Genomic DNA, 23,480 nt, shown 5'->3' with positions numbered 1-23,480 from the left:
GTATCGATTACAGAGCCCTCAACAAAATCACCGTAAAAAAACGGTACCCGTTACCTTTGATACCTGTGTTACTTGATCAATTGAAGGGGGCTCAAGTCTACACCAAACTGAATCTCCGAGGGGCATATCACTTGGTACGAGTCAGAACAGGAGATGAATGGAAAACCGCTTTTCGAAATAAGTACGGGTTGTTCGAGTACCAAGTGATGCCCTTCAGACTGTGCAACGCACCAGCAGCGTTCCAGTTCTTTATGGACGAGGTGTTGCGTGGATTATTGGACTCCATATGCATCGTCTATATTGACAATATTCTCATCTATTCCTCAAACCTCTCGGAGCACGTCACTCATGTGAGAACAGTGTTGGAATGTCTTCAACGACACTCACTCTACACCAAACTGGAGAAATGTCTCTTTCATGTGCACGAAGTCGCCTTCTTGGGATACGTCATTAACGCCCGAGGCTTCCAGATGGATATGGCAAAGGTCTCAGCAATAACTCAATGGAGGGCACCTCTCAATGTGAAGTCAGTGCAGAGCTTCCTTGGTTTTGCCAACTATTATTGAAGGTTCATTAAAGATTTCTCCAAAGTTATCCATCCCATAACCCGTCTTTTACTAAAGAATACTCCCTTATTGTGGAACGAAGAAGCAGACCAAGCATTTGAGGAATTGAAGCATAGGTTCACCCACGCTTCCATCCTGCGTTATCCAGATTCCCGATTGCCCTTTATCCTGGAAACAGATGCCTCACAACATGCCTTGGGAGGAGTACTGTCGCAACGGCATCCTACCACCGGGCAAATCCACCCAGTCGCCTTCTATTCTAAAAAACTCACCCCCAGTGAGTTAAACTACTCGATCTCGGACAAGGAACTACTAGCCATTAAAAGGGCCTGCGAGGAATGGAGGCATTACCTCCTGGGAGCTCACCACACCGTAGAAATCTATACGGATCACAGAAACCTACTATTCCTCAAAACAACCAAGGCCTTGACGCCACGACAACTCCTATGGTCTCTTTTCTTTTCAGACTATGACTTCGTCATAAAGTTCAAGCCAGGCCTTCAGAACAGTAAGGCGGACGCCTTATCACGACAGGACGAAACAGCGGAATGGCAGGTGGAAGAAAGGACGGAAACCCCTTCCATATTACCCAGCCAGGCCTTCTCAGAGACACTCAGTGTCACGCTTATGTCTCAGACATTTCTTGAGGAAGTCCAGACAGCCTTGGCCGACGTGGATATCCAACAGTGGATCGACGAAGACCCTGACAATCGACTCATCCACAAACACTTAGCATATCACAAACATGCCTTATATGTCCCCTCGGTTACCCTCCAAAAACAAGCGCTGGCTTGGGTTCGTGATTCCACCCTTGGAGGTCACCTGGGAGAACAGAAAACTGTGGCGGCATTAGAAAGATCCTTTTGGTGGCCCTCACTGCGTAAAGACACGCAAGAATACCTACGTACATGTTCGGTGTGTGCTCAAAGCAAGGCATGTCATTCTAAACCCGCAGGACTCTTGCGACCCATTCCTCCCCTACCTTGGCATACAGTCTCTATGGATTTTATTGTGGAAATGCCCCCCTGTGAAGGTTATACCACCATTCTTGTAATCATAGACCACCTGACAAAAATGGGCCACTTCATTCCATTGAAGAGACTTCCAACGTCCTCAGAACTAGCTGTCACATTCCTGCAACATGTTGTCCGAGCCCAAGGAATTCCCAGAGTTCTAATCACTGACAGGGGTACTCAGTTCACCTCGCGCTTCTGGAAGGCGCTTTGCTCCACCATGAAAGTAGATGCCCGTTTATCCATCAGTTACCACCCTCAAACACATGGCAAGACGGAATGATTAAACCAATCCTTGGAGCAATACCTTCGGTGTTTTACCCTGCAAAACACATCCGACTGGTACCCTCTATTTTGGACAAGTGAATTCACATACAACAACGCTGAACACGCCACATTGGGTTGTTCACCCTTCTTCTGTCTTTCAGAGTTTCATCCAACCATGCTTCCATTCGACTGGCCTGTGGTTTCCAAACATCCTACAATTCAAGAACATCATGCTCATCTTCGAATTGTGCTGAAGGAAGCAAAGAAACAACTACAGAAAGCTCAAGACGCTCACAAGCGCTTCTCAGACAAGAAAAGAAGTCCTGAACCTCTTTATCAAGTAGGAGACTGGGTATGGCTGTCCACAAAGAACCTACATCTGATGGGTGGGGGTAAGCTTTCACCCAAATACATAGGGCCGTACAATGTGGAAGAAGTCATTAACCCAGTCGCTCTAAAACTGTTACTTCCCCAAACCTGGCACATACATCCAGTATTTCATGTCTCTTTACTTAAGATGTGTCCTAGTAATATGAGACTTCCCGCTCGACCTGCCCCTATTGAAATAGACGGACAGGAAGAATACGAAGTAAGAGCCATACTGGACTCTCGCTTAGTCAGAGGGCGTGTGCAATACCTGGTAGATTGGGTAGGATACGGGGTGGAAGACCGAACCTGGGAACCCGCTAGTAACCTACACTGTCCTCTTCTAGTTACGCGATTTCATGCTCAAAATCCTGGGAAGCCAGGTCGACTGCCGAGACGGCAGTCCTTACGAGGAGGCTCTGTCGCGATTTCTGCAGTAAAGGGCCAGGGCGAGGCGCGCACCATGTATTTTCCCCCCAGCGCTTCTAGATTTCAGCGCGTGATCCACTATGCAGGGCGCGTAAGGGGAGGCAGTGGCATACAGAAGTACCGGGCACTACAACTCCCAGCATGCCCACAGACGGCGAACCGGAAGTAGTTTCCGGCGGGTTCGCCGGACTACGATAAAGCCTTCCCTCTTTCAGGGAACAGGGCTTGTCAATGCTTTTCCAGACTTGCTTGTAGCGGATGGTATTCCCCGCTGGAGACTCGAACACCACAAAGCCTAGAGTCGGGTGACTTGCAGCAACCCGACACGCTAAGGAGTTTGCATCGCTGCTTCAAAGACTTCGAGACCAGGAAGTAATCAACCTCCGATACGTCGGAACTCCCGTACAGACGTAGACGTGTGAGTAGTGCACTACCTCGAGAAATCCTGTTTCCTCTTGTTTGCTTCCAACCAAGCGTTAGTACTCTGGTGGGTGCCTGGACTCATGCTGCCTTGCTACACCCCGTTTGCTTCCCTCCTGAAAGACTTCCTACACTTGCTACGCTCACCTCTGCTGAGAAACCGGCCGTCCCCAGAGTTCCTCAGTTCTTGAACCCGTATTCAGTTCTTTGCCCTCTGCAGTGGTCAAACAACCCTAACTGTGACATAACTGTAGGGGAAAGATTGACAGTGTCTATAACTGCCCATTTTTGAGGTGCTCAACCCTTGCGCCATCATTGAAGAACCTTGTTGGTGACTTTATCGAAAAGCCCTACCGTGCTGCTTCTGTTTCTTGTAAGTCTCCTTTGTTGTTGGGGTACAAATGCAAACTAGAGAACTTGAGTAGAGAGGGGGTGGGAAGCACGTATTTACCTCTCTGTCGCTTGTCTTCCCTCTGTAGTTCCTCACTGGTCAATTCCTCTGCCGAGCCACAGACCCCAGAGTAGGCGCAGGACCAGAGGGATTTCACCGCCCAGCAGCATTTTATTATTTTCTCCACTTCCCTTTTCCCCGGGGGGCTTTCCCGCGCAGTAGTTTTGTTATTGCTCTGTGAGGGTCTGCGCCTCAGGGTCGAGGGGGGATCAGCTACGCTCCATCGCTCCCGACGGCTTCCTTCCGAGGTTAGTGGTTATTTTGTATCCTGTTACCACTAACTGCTCAACAGATGTGTGCAATTATTGCTCAGTGCAGAGAAACATACTGTGCTATCAGTTATGCGCACTACGCAGTTTGAGGAGTAGCTGAACGTAGATCAAAGTGTACTTCGTGTAGCTATGTGAAGTGCTACTATGCAAACTACGCCCAGGCTTAATGATAGTACAGTCAGTAGGGAAGATTACGGAATGGTAGTGCGTACGTGCCTCCCCCCAAAAAATTTTTAGGGAAGTGTGCTGGCTCCCCGTACGCAAGGCTGGCTTAGGGTTATGAATAAAAGGCACCTTTCTTTGGGTGTGGTTCTCTTCCAGATTGGGGAACATGTCTGCCAGGTCTGCGCAACTTACACTACCACGAGGCTGATGCTGTGAGCGAAGGTGAGTGCATGAATGATGCTCTCAGCCTGCTGGTACTCAGAAACCATCATGGCCTCTGTGACGCATTCATGCCCCACAGTTCACCTTTCAACACCACTGTATGTGAAAGAGGGCCGACCACGTGCCGGCGGAATGTCCTGGGCCGAGGTCTGCAAGCTCGGAAGGCTCCTGAGAGTAATGCTGGCTACCGTGACACAGGCACACACAGCCCAGCCTGAGGCCCAGAAGCGTCCGACAGGTACTGACAGTGGAATGGTGTTTTGATACCATAGTGGACGATGTTACAACTGTATCTGAGAGTGGAGACGAAGGTACTCCCTTCGACCAGCTGCAACCAACTCTGGGTCCCAACAGTGGAACGGTGTCTTGATTCCATAATAGATGATGTCCGATAATACATGCTGCTTGCTTTTCACAGAATTCCCTCCGTTGAGGTGCATCACACTCTGTGCTTCCGTAACTAACTGCTGTACAAGTTTATTGGGCTTTGTTAACTGTAGTTGCTGGACTATAGCGCGGTAAAGCAGGTCCGAACAATGAAACGGGGTCTTGATTGTATGATTAAGGATGTCAGAAGTTAAAGTCTGTGATGATTTCGGTGTACCCCCTCTGATCAGGTGCAACCAACTCTAGGTCCGAACAGTGGAATGGTGTCTTGATCCCACAATGGACGATGTTAGAACTGCATCTGCGAGTGGAGATGGAGGTACTCCCTTTGACCAGCTGCAACCAACTCTGGGTCCCAACAGTGGAACGGTGTCTTGATGCCATAATGGATGATGTTAGAATTGCATCTGAGAGTGGAGATGAAGGTACTCCCTTTGACCAGGTGGAACCAACTCTAGGTTGCAACAGTGGAACGTTGTCTTGATTCCACAATGGAAGATGTCCGATTTTACATTCTGCTTAATTTTTACAGAACTCCTTCCGTTGAGGTGGATTAGACTCTGTGCTTCTGTAGTTAACGGCTGCACATGATTATTAGGCATGGTTTATTGCAGTTGCTGGAGTACACAGCGGTACAGCATGTTCGAACAGTGAAACAAGGTCTAAATTCTATGATTGAGGATGTCAGAAGTTAAAGTGTGTGATGATTATTGTGTATAGCTTCTGATGAGGCGCAACCAACTCTAGGTACCAACAGTGGAATGGGGTCTTGATCCCACAATGGATGATATCCGATATTACCCGCTGCTTGCTTTTTTCAAAAGTTGGTGTGTTGAGGTGCATCACAGTCGGTGATTCCATAGCTAACTGCTGCACATGATTATTGGGCTTGGTTGACAGTAGTCACTGGAGTATACTGTGGTACAACAGGTGCAAACACTGAAATGGGGTCTTCATTCTATGATTGAGGATGTCATAAATTAAAGTCTGTGATGTTTTTTGTGTACCCCCTCTGATCAGGTACAACCAGCTCTGTGCTTCTGAATCCAATGGTATGTCACTGTGAGTTGTGAATGCCCACTGGATTTGGTGTAGACTGCAGTTTGCAGGGTTCACAATTTAGATTGAGTGGTGATTGATTAATTACAGAATCCAGTAGTTAAGTAAATTAGAACGTCTATTGAAACATACACAATATTGTTTCAGTATACTTGCTTCAAGAAGTTTTTTATATCAATTATAGGTTTAGTGAAATTACCAAATTTATCTTGGAAGTCCAAAGGAACAGTGAATAGTGTAGACTGTGAAGAGATGAAATCCCATTTGAATTGTTTTGATTTTTTCATTGCAGAGTTCTCTGTAATTTATGTTGTTTTATTTTGTAAAGAGGGAGTGACAACAAGTATTGGTTGTGTGTGTGAGTACTGCTTTTACTTAACAATGCAGACAGTAGTGTTCACAATTCAGATCGAGTTGTTATTGTAGATGATGCAGTCCTGTAAGAGAAGAGATTGCTGTAGTGTGCTCTGTCTGCACCACCCATACGCATCATTGCAGGCTCCGCACTCGTTTTCTTTGCTTCATGTATTGCAAACTGTGGAGCTCTAGTGAATGCCATCTGGCTGTTGTCCCTTGTGACCTCTCACTCTGGCCTACAATGCAGACAGCAGTGTTCACAATTGAGATTGAGTCTCTATTGTAGATGAGGTAGTCCTGTAGGAAAAGACATTGCTCCAGTGTGCTTTGTCTGCACTACTCATGCGCATCATTGCGGGCTCTGCACACGTTTTTTTGCTTCCTGTATTGCAAACCGTAGAGGTCAAGTGAATGCCACGTGGCTCTGGGCTCTTGCTGAACGCTCTCTCTGGCCTATACTGCAGACTTCAGTGTCCACATTTGACATTGATTCGGTATTATAGATGATGCAGTCCTGTAGGAAAAGACATTGGTCCAGTGCGCTCTGTCTGCACCACTGATGTGCATCATTGCAGGCTCTGCACACGTTTCTTTTCTTCGTGCATTGCAAACTGTGGAGTTCAAGTGAATGCCACTTGGCTGTGGGCCCTTGTGACCTCTCACTCTGGCCTATACTGCAGACAGCAGTGTTCACAATTGAGATTGAGTCTCTATTGTAGATGAGGTAGTCCTGTAGGAAAAGACATTGCTCCAGTGTGTACTGTCTGCACCATGCATTTGTATCATTGCAAGCTTTGCACACTCTTTTTTTGCTTCGCTGATGACAAACTGGGTAGGTGAAGTCACTTTACGTATCTGTGGGTCCTTTGTGAGTGCTCTCTATGGCCTACACTGCAGACAGCAGTGTTCATAATTCAGATTGAGTCGGTATTGCAGATGATGCAGTTTTGATGGCAACAAATATTGCTCCTAGTATGGCCTGTCTACAGCAGGAATTATCGGTGGCTGTGCACATGCTGAATGCTTTTGATGTGGTTATGTGAGTGCACTAGAACTGATGGAGCTTATGATATAATCTTTTTGTGTATTATTTCAGATCTATTGATTGTGTGTCAGTATACCATAAGTTGTTGTTCTTTTCCGATGGAATTAATTCTGTATTATTTCACATCTACTGTCCCTACCTTACTGCAGCATAAATTATTGGTTCTTTTAATATTGAATCTCTGTGTGTGATCCAATGATTACTGTTGTAGTTGATGCTAGCAGCAACCATTGTCTGAAGGCTGGTTTAGACTTACCGCATACACATCCAGCACAGACGTCACTGGATATGTCACGATGGTAATAAAAAAGAGTCGAGCGTACGTGCCCGTGTTCATTTCCACTATCTATCTGTGTCCGTCTGTTTGTTATCTATGCATGATACTGTCTCTGGGCCGTACTATATTATGTTGTATTGTGGACAGCGTATGCAACCATGTTACCTGTGGTATTGGAGAAAATTTCGGTAATGTAACTTGTTTTTTTTTTAAAACAATTTGTATTGTTTTCTTTCAACACAGTACAATACATCAACTGTTGATCACTTATTTGTTTTCCAGCATATAAAAAGATCCCAAGTGGCTCAGCCCCCCACCTCCCAACAACACCCCCACGCATCCGCTCAACCCCGGCAGCCACACCCCATATGTGCGCCATAGAGTCTTGCACCTCAGTCCGCATCAAGGGTTTCATCATCAAGCGTTGGCGGTGGCTCACATATATCTCCCCGATGTTTGTTCCATGCCCCCATACTTTAGACCATTTTTGAGGACACCCCCTCCCAATGTACACTGATCGCTCGGCTATCATAGCCCTATCCATGTCCCTCGCCCATACGGACAGCAGCGGCACCTCTCCCACCCCCCACCTCTGCGCTATGTTCTGTTTAGCTAGCACGATTCCCACTGTAGCCCAGCACTGAGCCTGCCGGCCAAGGTCGTTAGGCTCCCATACGTTTAACAGGCAGTGCCTGGGCTCCGGCACCAGTGACACACCCCCCGCCTGGGACAGCGTCCGCATCACCCGCCTCCAGTATTCTTGGATTTTGTGGCACTCCCAGATGGTATGGTAGAAGGTACCCTCCTCCCCGCAGCCGCGCAGACAGAAGGGATGGGGTGCTCTTCCTATTTTGTGTAGCGTGTACCTGGTGTAATACGACCGATGCAAAATCCGGAGCTGTACCAGTCGAAGCATGGAAGGTATCCCCGCCTCCCGGGGGGACGCTAGCGCCTCCCTCCACTCAGGGTCGTCAAATTCCCCCACATCACTGGACCACCTCTCCCGAAGGGCTCCCATAGGGTCAGGAAGATTGTTTATCAACTTCCGATACGTGAATGATGTGGCCCTCTGGGGCATGTAGTCTGTGAGTAGCCTGTCCTCCAGTGGCGACGCCTCCGGAACTGTGGCACCAGGCTCCAAAGTGGAGAGCAGCACGTGCTTAATTTGTGTGTATCGGAACCATTCCGAGGGCGCCAGCTCGTATTGTTGCTGTAGGCGCGCGAAGGTGATCACCTCCCCTTTATGCCACATGTCGCCCACTGTGGAGATCCCGATGTCGTCCCATTTATCAAAGCCCTTGCTATGCCTAAGTCTCCCGAGCCGTTTCGTATCCCACAAGGGCGTGAGTTGGGTCAAAACTCCTCTCCACCCCAGCCGGGCCTGGGCCGCATGCCATACAGCCACTGTCTGCCTCAAAGGGCCAAGGAGGCCTGGGTTTAGCCGCCCATCGTACAAGGGCGATAGCATACCCCTCGTGCCCAGTATGTCTCTGTCCGCTTTGAACGCCGGATCGGAGTGTGGGGCATGGAGCCAATAGTTGATGACCTTTAGCTGTGTCGCCCAGTAATAAAGTTGAATGTCGGGAAGCGCTATCCCCCCATCGTACCAGCCGCGGGTGAGTTTGGAATACGCGCCGGTCCGTTGTGCCACAAGAGACTAGTCACCTGTGCCGCAATTGAACGGAAGTACGCCGGTGGTACGTGGTACGGCGTATTTTCCAACACATAGATGAAGCGAGGCAGGGCCATCATTTTAAAGAGCGCCGCCCTCCCCAGTAGGGTCAACGGCAGCGTCCCCCAGTGACGGACATCCCATCGAAGACGGTCCAGTGGGGGCTGAAGATTCTTCTGATAGAACACAGCCGGGTCCGCAGTGATGCGTATACCCAAATACTTAAATGATCCTTCCGCCACCCTGAGGGGACAATCCGCCGGTAATTGCGGTGGAGGGCCACACAGCACGTACATGACAGATTTGGACCAATTTATCGTGTACCCCGACTCCTCGCCGAAGACCCTACATATATTGAGTACCATCAGGATGGAACGCCGCGAGGAGGCCAAATATAACAGGATATCATCCGCGTAGAGAGAAACCCTGTACTCCCAGCCATCCGACCACCTGAGTCCCCTTATCGAGGGTTCCCAGCGTATCCACGCCGCCAGAGGTTCCAGCACAAGGGCAAACAGTAATGGCGACAGGGGGCAACCCTGGCGCGTGCCCCGCGACAGGGGGAAGTCGTCGGACATATGCCCGTTGGCCGCTACATGAGCCAACGGCTTGGTGTACAGGAGTCGAATCCAGGCACAGAATTTGGGCCCAAATCCCAGATGGTGAAGGACTGCAAACAGAAAGGGCCATTCAACCATGTCGAACGCCATCTGCGCATCCAAGGACAGAAGCACCGCCGGTTCTCCCACCCGACCCGCCCGGGCCAGCACGCCGTGCAGACGCCTCAGATTATGGGACGTACTTCTGCCGGGCATAAAGCCAGACTGGTCCGGATGTATAATGTCGGATAGGTGCGGTGTCATCCTAGTCGCCAGCAGCTTGGCCAGAATCTTGGCCTCCGCATTTAGTAGCGAGATGGGGCGGTAAGAAGTACACTCGCCCGCCGGCTTACCCGGCTTTGGGATGACCACAATAGTGGCTGTGCGCTGATCCGGCGGGAGTTCGCCTCGTCGCAAACTGTCGGAAAACATATCTAGCAGGTGAGGAGCAAGCGTCCCCATCAGCCTCTTGTACAGCTCCACCGGGATACCATTTGGACCTGTCGCCTTACCTGACTGAAGCGCTCCCACCGCAGCCTGTATTTCTTCAATTGTAAGATCGGCTTCCAGGGCCGTCATCGCAGTAGGGGTCAATCTGGGCATATCCAGATCCTTAACATACGTCAGCGCCTCCTCCTCTGACATGGAGGAGGCGGAAGAGTAGACCCCACAGAAGTGACCTGCCAGGGTGTTCACTATATCACGCGGGTCAGTTGTTACCTGCCCCTCCCAGGAGCCGAGCTGCGCTATCCACCTAGAACCGCCCTCCCTTTTATCCAACCATGCCAACAGCTTCCCTGTCTTGTCCCCAACATCGTAGATTCTATGTCGCGTGGCCTCTAATCGTCGCCTGGTACAGTCCGCAAGGTGCTCCGTATATTTCACCTGCGCCACCTGCAAACCCCGGGAGGTCGCAGGCGACGGGTGTGCGGCTTGACGTGCCTCTGCCGCGGCAAGATCTGATTCTAGCGACTGCAGCTCAAGATGCTGCTCGCGCCTGTGCGCCACAATGGAGGCGATCGCGTGTCCTCGCAGGACTGTTTTGTACGCTTCCCAGAGGACAGCCGGAGAGTCTACAGAAGAGGTGTTTTCTTGGAAATAGAGACTCGTAGCCTTCCCGAGTGCGCTGCAGATAGCGGGAACCTGGAGATAACCCGGGTGGATGGAGGGAATACGGCGTCTAGTCAGGTGATAGTGCGTGTATTGTAGTAGTATCGGGGAGTGATCCGATATGCCCCTGGGCCTGATTTCCACCCTGTCTACATACTGGAGACTGCCCTGCGAACCCAGGAAGTAGTCTATTCTGGTCAAACTCTTATGCACCCCCGAATAATACGTGTACTGGTGTTGTGTTGGATGGTGAAGCCTCCATATATCCGTCAGCCCAAGTGCCTCGAAGAAACTCCCGAGGCGGGACGTCCCCCCCCCTACCAGCCCGCTCCGGGTGGCGGTCAATCAGACCGTCCACTACCGCGTTGAAGTCGCCGCCTACAATGAGCTCCCCCTCCGGCAGGTCAAGCAAGAATCTGCTCAGCGCGGGAAGCGCCACAGCATGCAGGGCAGGAGGAATGTAAACTGAAACAATATTTAGGGGGCGCCCCTCCCATTGGGCATGCAACGCTGCAAACCTCCCCGACCCATCAGCCCGAGTGTGGTGTATGATTAATGGGGACTGCTTCCTTACCATTATGCCCACCCCGCGGGAACCGGAGGAGAATTCAGAGTGTATCACCATCTTGTACCCCCACCTATCCATCGCTTTACTAGCAGTGCCCACTAGGTGGGTCTCCTGCAACAGGACCACCGCAGGGGAGCATCTCTTGAGACTCTGGAGGACCAAACCCCTCTTAATCTTATCGCCTAAGCCACGCACGTTCCACGTAAGTAGGGAGAGAGGCTGCGCCGGAGTGAGGGGGACCCCAGTGGACTGCCCTAGCGCTGTTTCAGCCATCCCCACAGTTGGAGTAGCGCAGAGCTGACGCGATGAACGGATCGGCACAGGTCGCGCCGGCAGCGCATGGTGCATGTACTGTGTGTGGAAACAGTTGTGGCATTGTAAACAAAAACTTTAGATCAAAACCTAAGAACAATCCCTTACCCCCCCACCCCCTCCCTGCCTCCCTGCCACACGGACTCCAAACTGCCCGCCACCCCAACTCAGCAGAGCGCTCAAAACCCAAGTCCCAAAACAGTAATTGCGTGTAGTGGAGCGGGGGGTCCGAGGAAGGCCAAATACTTCCCCTTGCCAAAGTTCAACTTTGAAGTATAGCTGAGCAGGCACCGTCTGTCCCCATAAGGCATCCAGTTCTCGGCACCTTTAAAAACAGCAAAGAACATCCAGCGCGGAGCCCCGCTGCATCCTAGGGCCGGTCCGATTCCTTCTCTCCCGGATCCAGGTCGCCAGTGTCCTCCGTCCCCTCCGTGCGCCGCCTCCGCCTGTCCGATCTCCCAGGGCCGCCCGCCGGCCGCCAGCCCTTGAGCCAGTCGCGCGCCTCCTCCGGCGTCTCGAAAAACAGGGTCTTACCCTCCGCCACCACCCGCAGGCGTGCCGGAAAGATCATGGAGTAGGGCAGCTCGCGGGCTCTCAGCGCCCTCTTGACTTCCAGGAAGCTTCTCCGCCGCGCCGCCACCGCCGCCGTGAAGTCCGGGAAGAACGACACCGTCGAGTTCTGAATCCGCAGCGGTGGCGCCACCCGGGCCGTCTGGAGGATGACATCCCTGTCGCGAAAGTTGAATATGCGGGCCAGTACCGGGCGGGGGGGCGCCCCAACCTTGTGCCTACCCCCAGGCACTCTATGGGCGCGCTCCACCGAGAAGAACGATGAGAGACCCCGAGGCTGCAGTCGGGTCTTTATCAAATCTTCTACGTACAGGTCCATGGCGGATTTCCCTTCACTTTCGGGAATGCCCGTGATTCGTACGTTGTTGCGCCGGGAGCGCCCTTCCTGTTCGTCCATCTTTGCCGCCATTTTCTTGGTTTCGGCCTCCAACTGGGACACCCTTTGGAGCAGAAGAGTAGTGTCTTTCGTTAAGGCGGTGGTGGCCTGCTCCACGTCCGCGACCCTGGTCGACATCTTTTGGAGGTCCGCCCTGAGGAGGGACACATCCGTGGAGATGGACCCCAACGTGGTCTGCACTTTGGTGAGAGCCATCATTATGTCCTCCAGCATTACTTTCGGTGCTCCAGCCTCCGCCTCAGCCTTGTCCGCCTTCCCATTCCTCTCGGCCCCCGCGGCAGCGTCTTTAGTATAGGCAAACTTGTCCAGCTTACCCTGCTGGTGCACGCAATTCCCCTTCCCAGACATCCTGGGGCCGGCGGGCGCCGTCGCGGGTCGTCCTCGCTCTTCACCAAGCAGGCCGGGGGCCAAGACCACCACACTGAGCGGGGACGGCAAGCAAGCCCCCAGCTGGCAGCACCTCAGCGCGGGAGGACAGGACGGCCACAGGTAAACAGTAATGACGTTGGGTGCAGGAGATGTGTGCACCGCCACTCCGCACCCTTCCTCTTCAGGCCCCCACTTGCGCTGTGCACGGGGCCACGCTGGGGCAGCTGCGCACCAGGCGACGGGGCACCACTGCCGGACACAGCTCAGCAGGGCGAGCTCTCTTCTCCCGGATCACGCGGTGGTATTCCCCCTGCAGAGGCCGCCCCACGATGTCCCCAGTGCGGGGCACTCCCACCTGGCCTCCGAGCGCGGACAAGCCCCGTCCGCTGCAACGCCGCCTCCTCAAACACGGCGCCTCGTTCCGGTCGTCTCCGGGAGCTGCTTCAGTCCCAGGCTCCCCCGCACCGCGTCCGGCCTCCAGACAAATCGAGGCCCCGGTCGCGGCCGGCGGTGCAGGCCGCAAATGACGGGTCGACGCCGAGCAAGCTCCCGAACACGTAGGAGCCCCAGAGTCGGCTCAGACGGCACCGCTTCTCTCAGGCTACCAGCCTTGCGCAATTATGGACAGGTGACTGATCGGATGAGTGCACGGATGGCAGGGGAGTCGGCCTCACACTCGGAGCTCCTTCAGGCTGCGGCCATCTTGCTTGGCTGCTAGCCACGCCCCCCCGGTAATGTAACTTTTAGGTGTATGGGTATCATAGGTGGAAGGCTACTTTACAGAGCATGAATATTGATGAAAATGATGGTTGCATGTTGTGTGTAGTGTAAGATATGTGTATATTGCAAAACGTTTTGAACAAAGCTCTCTAAGCAGAAGAGGTGTGTCTTATGAAATGCAGTACAGATATTGACTAAAATGGGTGGCGTTTTTGAACTCAATCAATCAATCATAGGCATTTGTATAGCGCACTGCTCACCCAGAGGGTCTCAAGGGGCTGGGGGGGGGGGGGGAACGCTACTGCTCGACCAGCCAGGTCTTGAGTTGCTTCCTGAAGGCGAGATGGTCTTGCGTTGTCCGGAGGTGGATGGGGAGGGAGTTAAATGTCTTGGCTGCCAGGTAGGAGAAGGATCTTCCTCCGGCGGTGGCTCTGCGGATGCGGGGGACGGTGGCGAGAGTGAGGCTGGCGGAGCGGAGCTGGCGGGTGGGCTTGTGGAAGGTCAGGCAGCTGTTGAGGAACTTGGGGCCCAGGTCGTGGAGGGCCTTGTGTGCGTGGGTGAGGAGTCGGAATGTGATTCTTTTGTTGACGGGGAGCCAGTGCAGGTCTCTCAGGTGTCCGGAGATGTGGCTGTGTCGGGGGATGTCCAGGATGAGTCGTGCTGAGGCGTTCTGGATCCGTTGGAGTTTCTTCTGGAGTTTGGCGGCGGTGCCGGCGTAGAGGGCGTTCCCGTAGTCCAGCCGACTGGTGACGAGGGCCTGGGTGACCGTCTTCCTGGTCTCGGTGGGGATCCACCGGAAGATCTTTCAAAGCATGCGCAGGGTGTTGAAGCATGAAGACGAGACGGCGTTGACTTGTCTGGTCTTCGAGAGGGAGGAGTCCAGGATGAAGCCTAGGTTGCGTGTGTGGTCCGTTGGCTTGGGGGTGGCTCCCAGGGCGGGGGGCCACCAGGAGTCGTCCCAGGTGGAGGGTGATGATCCCAGGATGAGGACCTCCGTCTTGTCTGAGTTCAGTTTCAGGCGGCTGTTCTTCATCCATTCGGTGATGTCTTTCATCCCTTCGTGTAGGCTGGCTCTGGTGGCGTCCGGGTCGCTGGTGAGGGAGAGGATCAGCTGGGTGTCGTCGGCGTAGGTGATAATCTTGAGGTTGTGTTTACGTGCGATGGTTGCGAGGGGGCTCATGTAGACGTTGAAGAGGGTGGGGCTGAGCGATGACCCTTGTGGAACGCCGCAGATGACTTCGGTGGCCGCTGACCGGAACGGGGGGAGGCGGACTCTCTGGGTTCTTCCGGCGAGGAATGAGGTGATCCACTCCAGGGCCTTCTCCTGGATGCCGGTGTTGTTCAGGCGCTGTACCAGGGTGCGGTGGCAGACAGTGTCGAACGCTGCGGAGAGGTCCAGGAGGATGAGGGCCGCAGTTTCCCCGTTGTCCATTAGGGATCTGATGTCGTCTGTGGCTGCGATGAGGGCGGTCTCCGTGCTGTGGTTGGCTCGGAAGCCGGATTGCGAGTGGTCAAGAGATCTGTTGGTCTCGAGGAAGGCGGCTAGCAGTCTGTTGACGGTCTTCTCGATGACTTTGGCAGGAAACGGGAGGAGCGAGATGGGGCGGTAGTTCTTGAGGACGGAGGGGTCTGCAGTTGGTTTCTTCTGCAGGGCACTGATCTCGGTGTGTTTCCAGCACTCCGGGAAGGTGGCGGTGTTGAAGGAGGCATTGATGATGTCGCGGAGGTGGGGTGCGATGATGTGGTCGGCCGTGTTGAAGATGTGGTGTGGGCAGGGGTCCGTAGGGGAGCCGGAGTGGATGGTGTTCATTGTGCGTGTTGTGTCTTCGGTGCTCACTGGGGTCCAGGTGCGGAGGGTGGCAGTGCGGGGCATCGGTTCGGTGGTGGGTTCGTGGTTGGTGGGCCGAAGCTGTTGTGAATGTTGGCGATCTTGTCATGGAAGAAGGCTGCGAGGGAGTCGCAGAGGTCTTGCGAGGGAGTGATGTCATTGTTTCCGGCGTCGTTGTTGGAGAGCTCTTTGACGATGCTGAAGAGTTCCTTGCTGTTGTGGGTGTTGTTGTCCAGTCGTTCCTTGAAGGCTGTCTTCTTTGTGGCGCGGATCAGTTGGTGGTGTTTGCGGGTGGTGTGTTTGAGGGCCGTCATGTTGTCTGTGGTCTGGTTGGTGCGCCAGGTGTTCTCCAGGGAGCGGCAGTTCTTCTTGGAGGTGATGAGCTCGTCGGTGAAGCAGGAGGCTTTCTTGCTGCCGCGTCTGCTGGGGATGTTCTTCTTCAGTGGTGCGAGGGCGTCTGCGCAGTTGGTGATCCACTGTGTGAGGTTGTTGGTGGCTTCGTTGGGGTCCGTTGAGCTGGTGGGGGGGTTCTGGCTGAGGAAGGTGGTGAGCTGGTCGCCGGTGATCTTGTTCCAGCTCCTGTGGGGGGCTTGTTGAGGGTGGTGGTGGGTCATCGTTTTACTGAAGCTGAAGTGGACGCAGCTGTGGTCAGTCCACTGGAGATTGGTGGAGTGGCTGAAGGTGACGTATTTGCTGGATGAGAAGACTGGGTCAAGCGTGTGGCCGGTGTAGTGGGTGGGGGTGGTTACCAGTTGCTTGAGTCCGAGGTTGGCCAGGTTGTCCAGCAGAGCAGTGGTGTTGCGGTCCTTGTTGTCCTCCAGGTGGAAGTTGAGGTCCCCCAGGAGGATGTAGTCGGTGGAATTGATGGCGTGCGAGCTGATGAAGTCTGTGATGTCTTCGCTGAACTGTGTGTGTGGTCCCGGTGGTCTGTAGACGAGGGTGCCTCTGAGCGTGGTCTTGGGGTCGGTGGGTATCTGGAAGTGGAGGTGTTCGGCGGAGGTGAAGGTGTCATCGGAGTTGGTCGTGATGCGGATGGTGTTCTTGTGGATGATGGCGATGCCTCCTCCTGTCTGGTTGACGCGGTCCTTCCTGGTGATTTTGTAGCCTTCCGGGACGGCGATGGCGACGTCGGGCGCTGAGGAGGCGTTCATCCAGGTTTCCGTCAGGAAGGCGATGTCTGGTGCTGTCGAGTCGAGGAGGTTCCAGAGTTCGACGGCATGCCTGTAAACGGAGCGGGTGTTGAGCAGGATGCACATCAGGTGTTTGTTGCTGGGGCTCGGTTTAGCATGTGCGGTGTTGGGTCGGAGGCCGGTGAAGCGGCAGGTCAGGCAGGTGAAGGGTCCGTGGGTGCGTCTCGGGGTGGCTCAGTAGCAGGCGGTGTTTCGGCCGGCGTTGAGTGCGTGGAGGGTTTTGGCGTCGTAGATGTGCAGGGTGTGCTGGCGAGGGCGAGGACCAGGGGGTCTGGCGCTGGGCGTGGTCCAGGCGCGGACGGGCGCAGACAGGCATACCTTTGGCGCACCTTCGGCGCTCAATCAGCGCTCCCGCTGCGCGCGTCTGCTGCGCGGTCGCTCTGGGGGCGTCATAAGTAAGGAGCCGGGAGGGAGGAGCAGCTGGGTGGCGGGAGCGGGGCGGCGAATGGAATCACAGGGGGGCGGGGCCGCAGGGAGGCAGAGGCGGGAAATTCCAAGAAGCAGCGGGCAGCGGGAAATTCCCAGGAGCAGCCGGAAATTCCCAGGAGCAGTGGGAAGCGAGCGAAGGAATCTGCAGGCAGGAGGCGGCAAAGGCAGGCAGGAGCGGCAGCAGTGAGTGGGGCGACCAAGCCCTGTGGAGGGCTGAGCGGTCACAATGGGAAATGTCATGAACTAATGAAATGCTTTTTTTTAATGATTACATGGCAATCGCGCAGCCAGTGCGCAATGAGACTCCACCCAATGTGATTTTGAGAAAATATATTTATTATAATATACGTTTATTAGAGTTAGAAATATATAACTGTTTAAAATATTTTTAATTATCGCTTGCTCTTATATACACTTTAAAGTTTTTTAGATATAGTTTTGTAACAAAAAATGAGGGAATGGCGTATGCGGTGCGACATCGTACGTCTATGACGTAACACAGGGCGTGGCAGCGTGCACTCATCGCATACGCAACAAGCAGCTTGCACGACCCTATCCGTACACGACATAACGCGCGGCGTGGTACTGAGTACCCATTGCATACCAAAGTAGCAGCTGGCACGATCTCATATGTACATGTTGTTACGCGTGACGCGGTGCCACAAACCCATCGGATATGAAATGCGCATCATTTAAATTAGGCCTGGGCGAAGCACTACGCTACGCTCGCGTAGTTTACGAAGTTCGCGCTACTTCGCACTACGCGAACTGCACGTAGCACAGTGCGAACACGCGTAGCGTAGTGTTGCGTAGTGCTGCGGTCATTTTTTGCTTGCTCGCGGTCCTCAACGTCAAGTTGGCGACCGCGAGCAAGCAAAATGACATCCTGGCGAGACTTTTTCCTTGTTCGCGATCGCGAGCATGGAAAATAAACCTCCCGGCGAGATTCCCAACGCGAGGAGGTCAGGTTTCTCATTGCGAGGGGTCGCGTATGCTCGCGACCGCTCGCGATGAGAAACTACCAGTTCGCGTTGAGAAAGCTGCAGCTCGAGTAAAAATCTACTCGAGCAGCAGGAAACTACAGCTCGCACTGTGCAAGATGCCATTTTCAATGATTGCACAGTGCCGGTTGCTTGTCCGCACTGTGCAATCATTGAAAACAACATCTTGCACAGTGCGAACATGTTACTACGCAGTTCGCGAAGTGCTACGCGTAGCTCGCGTAGTGCGAACTTCACTTTGCGTAGCTTCGCGAAGTGCTACTTCGCGAACTACGCCCACCCTTAATTTAAATGTGGTGGATAGGATTTGCGTGTTGATCGAGCTTGGTAGACTACCGGTATGGGACTCTAGATTTCTCCCAAAAAAAAAAAGATATACATATTTTGTGGGGAAGATATAAAAGATTACATAATTTGTAAAGTTTAAAAAAAGGATGATAGAGTGTCAAAATATAAAAAACAATTTGAAAAAATACAGGTTTTATAAATATTAAAATATGAAATTAACATTTAAAAAACCTTTGAAATTCACTGAAAAAAACATAGGTTTTACAGACGTTATAGTTAGGAATTAGCATTTAAAAAACCTTAGATATTCACTGAAAAAACCATAGATTCCAGGGACGTTATAGTTAGTTGGACATTTTACTAAAGAAAACCAGAGAAATTTGCCTGTTATTGTTTGTTGAGCTAACTATAACTTGCGCGCCTGCAATTCACTGCTGATGACGTCACATATAACATCACTCATGACATGGTCAGTGACATCACTCATGACATCACTGATGACATCTCAAATGACATCACTCATGACATCACTGATAACATCATCTACGTGATAGTCTGACACACCTCTTTACACTGTAATGTAACCTTTGATAGACTCACTCTAAAATACAGACTACCGTTTTGAAAAGCATAGACACACCAATACCAGATACTAGATATCCATCCACTGATTCCTATCTATATACTGTGAGCCAGATATTCATTGAAACAGTCACTCATACATGGTGTCACTCATGATTACATCAGTATAATATCCAATCATACACCTATATATACATTTACACAGTGCTACTGATCCATAGAGTTACTCACACATCTATTCAGTCATGCCAAAAAATCAATCATACATCCATGTACTCACTTATGCAGATATATACACAACACCTGCCTTATTTATACACACATCACTTTCCTTATTTATATCGATACTATCACATACTTCCTCTCTTATACAATCACTAATACATGTACACATTAGTGTATGTAGACACTCTTGCAATCACTGTCTTTCACGTAGTCAATTATACACCCCAACACTCACATATAGTGTATAAAAACATATATGGTTACTCACATATATACAACTGAGACATCAATTCACTAATGAACCCACCTGTTCACACAGTCAGCTAGCTATACAACCCTTCTGAGATGCACATTAGAATCTATAGAAGCAGTGAATGGGCCATTCAGACATGTATTCACAGAGTCAGACACCAACCACACATCCACAGAGACAGTCAGACCCCCATACAGATAATCATACAATCAATGAAAAACACATATACACACTGAATTAGCTACTCATCAAGCCATGCACCTGCTTACACACCAAGTGAGAGACTAAGAGAGACATTCACACAGTCTAATCACTAATCCATGCATTCAGTAACATACATTCAATCAGTGACTTATAGAGTCAGTCATGCATCTACTAAATAATGTATTCAGGCACTTTTACATCGTCTTATTCTTGAATAGACCTTGGCATAGATATATATGAAAAATATTTAAACTTTACAGAAACACACATTCACTGGATGATGTCATCAGTGATGTCATCAGTGATGTCATTTGAGATGTCATCAGTGATGTCATGAGTGATGTCACTGACCATGTCATGAGTGATGTAATATGTGACGTCATCAGTAGTGCATTGCTGGCGCACGAGTTATAGTTAGGTCAACTAACTACAACTGGCGAATTTCTCTGGTTTTATATGAGTCAAATGTCCAACTAACTATAACGTCCCTGAAACCCATGTTTTTTTCAGTGAATTTTTAAGGTTTTTCAAATGCTAATTCTTAACTATAACGTCTGTAAAACCTATGTTTTTTTCAGGGAATATATATATATGTTGCTTCCAAATTATACTGCCATTAACGCCGTTTCCCTGCCCAAAGAGTCAGTGACAGTCGTGGCGGCAGACAGCCACAAAATTCAAAAAGGGGTTGACTTCCACAAGATCAGGAAGAAGGCGGCACAACCTTCCGTGCTTGTTGGTACTTTTTATTAAGCTGTAAATAACACGTTTCAATTTATATATTTCCTACTGGATATATATTTCCTACTGGCGGTATTTTCCATAGGAAAATCATTTTTTGCTTTCCCTATAACTTTGGTGTCTTTTAACGAATCATCGCGAAATTTTCAAAACGAGTGGGGAGCTTTAGTCAACACCTGTCATGAAAGTTTCAGATGATTTGCTAAGCAGGGTCCGAGATAAAACGGGGGTCCCAAAACGTGTTTTCTCCATGTTAGTTTCCATAGGAAACTTTAGACACGGATACAGCGGGAACTGCTGAACGGAATTATACCAAATTTTGCTAAAAGGTAGACCTTGGTTCAAAAAGAGACCTTTTTGTTAAATGGTGTAATCCATTCTGTAGTTCCTGAGAAATTCAAAATATAGGAAAATCAATTTCCCATAGGAAACTTTAGACACGGCTACAGCTCAAACTGCTGAACGGAATTACACCAAATTTACCAAATAGGAAGTGCTTGGTTCAAAAAGCATCCTGTTTTTTAAATAGTGGAAATCTGATTAGTAGTTTTTGAGATATTAAAGGAAAAAATCTTTACATATCCGGGCGGGACCTAACTACACAAGTTTGGTTCTAATTGGCTGCCAACACTTCAATCCAGCAAGTGTTGGCAGCCATCTTTAGTCAATGCTTGTTAGATCTCACCTAGCGACGCAATGTATGCGCTGTTCACTACACAAACACCACTACACTACCCTAAACCCTAAAACACTACCCCTGCACCATCCCCTGCATTGCCCGAACACCACTGTGCTGCCCTAATCCCCAAAACACCACCACCTGTACCACCCCTGCACTGCCCGAACACCACTGTGCTGCCCTAAACCCTAAAACTGCACCCCCTGCACCATCCCTGCCCGAACACCACTGCACTGCCCTAAACCCTAAAACTCCAACCCCTGCACCACCCCCTGCACTGCCCGATCACCACTGCGCTGACCTAAACCCTAAAACTCCACATCCTGCACCACCCCCCACACTGCCGGAACACAACTGCGCTGCCCTAAACCCTAAAACTCCATCCCCTGCACCACCCCTGCACTGCCTGAACACCACTGCGTTGCCCTAAACCCAAAAACTCCACCTCCTGCACCACCCCCTGCACTGCCCAAACACCACTGCATTGCCCTAAACCCTAAAACTCCACCCCCTGCATGACCCACTGCACTCCCCGAACACCACTGCGCTGCCCTAAACCCTAAAACACCACCCCCTGCACCAACCCCTGCACTCCTCGAACACCACTGCACTGCCCTAAATCCTAAAACACCAATCCCTGCACTACCCCCTCCACTGCCCGAACACCACTGTGCTGCCCTAAACCCTAAAACACCACCCCCTGCACCAACCACTGCACTCCTCGAACACCACTGCACTGCCCTAAATCGTAAAACACCAACTCCTGCACTACCCACTCCACTGCTCGAACACTGTGCTGCCCTAAACCCTAAAACACCACCACCTGCACCACTCCCTCCACTGCCCGAATACCGCTGTGCTGCCCTAAACCCTAAAACACCACCACCTGCACCACCCCCTCCACTGCCCGAACACCGCTGCGCTGCCCTAAACCCTAAAGCACCACCCCCTGCACCACCCACTCAACTGCCGGAACACCGCTGCGCTGTCCTAAACCCTAAAACTCCATGCCCTGCACCACCCCCTCCACTGCCCAAACAGCCCTGCGCTGCCCTAAACCCTAAAAAACACCCCCTGCACCACCCCTACACTGCCTGAACACCATTGCACTGCCCTAAACCCTAAAACACCACACCCTGCACTGCCCGAACACCACTGTACTGCCCTAAACCCTAAAACACCACCCCCTGAACCACCCACTCCACTGCCCGAACACTACTGTGCTGCCCTAAACCCTAAAACACCACCCCTGCACTGCCTGAACACCACGGCACTGCCCTAAACCTTAAAACTCCACCCCCTGCACCACCCCCTGCAATGCCGAACACCACTGCACTGCCCTAAACCCTAAAAGACCACCCCCTGCACCACCTCCTGCAATACCCGAACACCACTGCGCTGCCCTAAACCCTAAAAGACCACCCCCTGCACCACCACCTGAACTTCCCAAACACCACTGCGCTGCCTTAAACCCTAAAAGACCACCCCCTGCACCACCCCCTCCAGTGCCTGAACAAACCTGTGCTGCCATAAGCCCGAAAACCCCACCCCCTCCACCACCACCTCCACTGCCCGAACAGCGCTGCACTGCCCTAAACCCTAAAACACTACCCCCTCCACTGCACGAACACCACTACGCTGCCCTAAACCCTAAAATACGACCCCCTGCACCACCCCCTCCACTGCACGAACACCACTGCACTGCCCTAAACCCTAAAACACCACCCCCTGCACCACCCCCTCCACTGCCCGAACACCATTGCACTGCCCAAAACCCTAAAACTCCACCCACTGCACCACCCCCACCACTGCCAGAACACCACTGCACTGCCCTAAACCCTTAATCACAACCCCAGCACGACCCCCACACTGCCCAAACACCACTTCACTACCCTAAACCCTTAATCACCAACCCAGCATCACCCCCACACTGCCCAAACACCACTGCACTGCCCTAAACCCTAAAGCACCACACCCAGCATGACCCCCCACACTACCCGTACACCACTGCACTGCCCTAAACCCTAAAACAACACCACCAGCATGACCCCCACACTGCCCAAACACCCCTGCACTGCCTTAAACAATAAAACACCACCCCTGCATGACCCCCCACACTGCTTGAACACCACTGCACTGCCCTAAACCCTAAAACACCACCCCCCTGCATGAGCCCCCACACTGCCTGAACATGACTGCTCTGCCCTAAACCCTAAAACACCACCCCAGCATGACCCCCACACTGCCTGAACACCACTGCACTGCCCTAAACCCTAAAACACCACCCCAGCACAACCCCCCACACTGCCCGAACACCACTGCTCTGTCCTAAACCCTAAAACACCACCCCCAGCAAGACCCCCTACACTTCCAAAACACACTGCACTGCCCTAAACCCTAAAACACCACCCCCAGCATGACCCCCTACACTACCCAAACACCACTGC

The sequence above is a fragment of the Triturus cristatus genome, chromosome 4_2, assembly GCF_964204655.1.
Source record: "Triturus cristatus chromosome 4_2, aTriCri1.1, whole genome shotgun sequence".
In the NCBI taxonomy this organism is placed as follows: domain Eukaryota; kingdom Metazoa; phylum Chordata; class Amphibia; order Caudata; family Salamandridae; genus Triturus; species Triturus cristatus.
The sequence above is the reverse complement of the archived record's forward strand: the minus strand, read 5'-3'. Positions refer to the sequence as shown.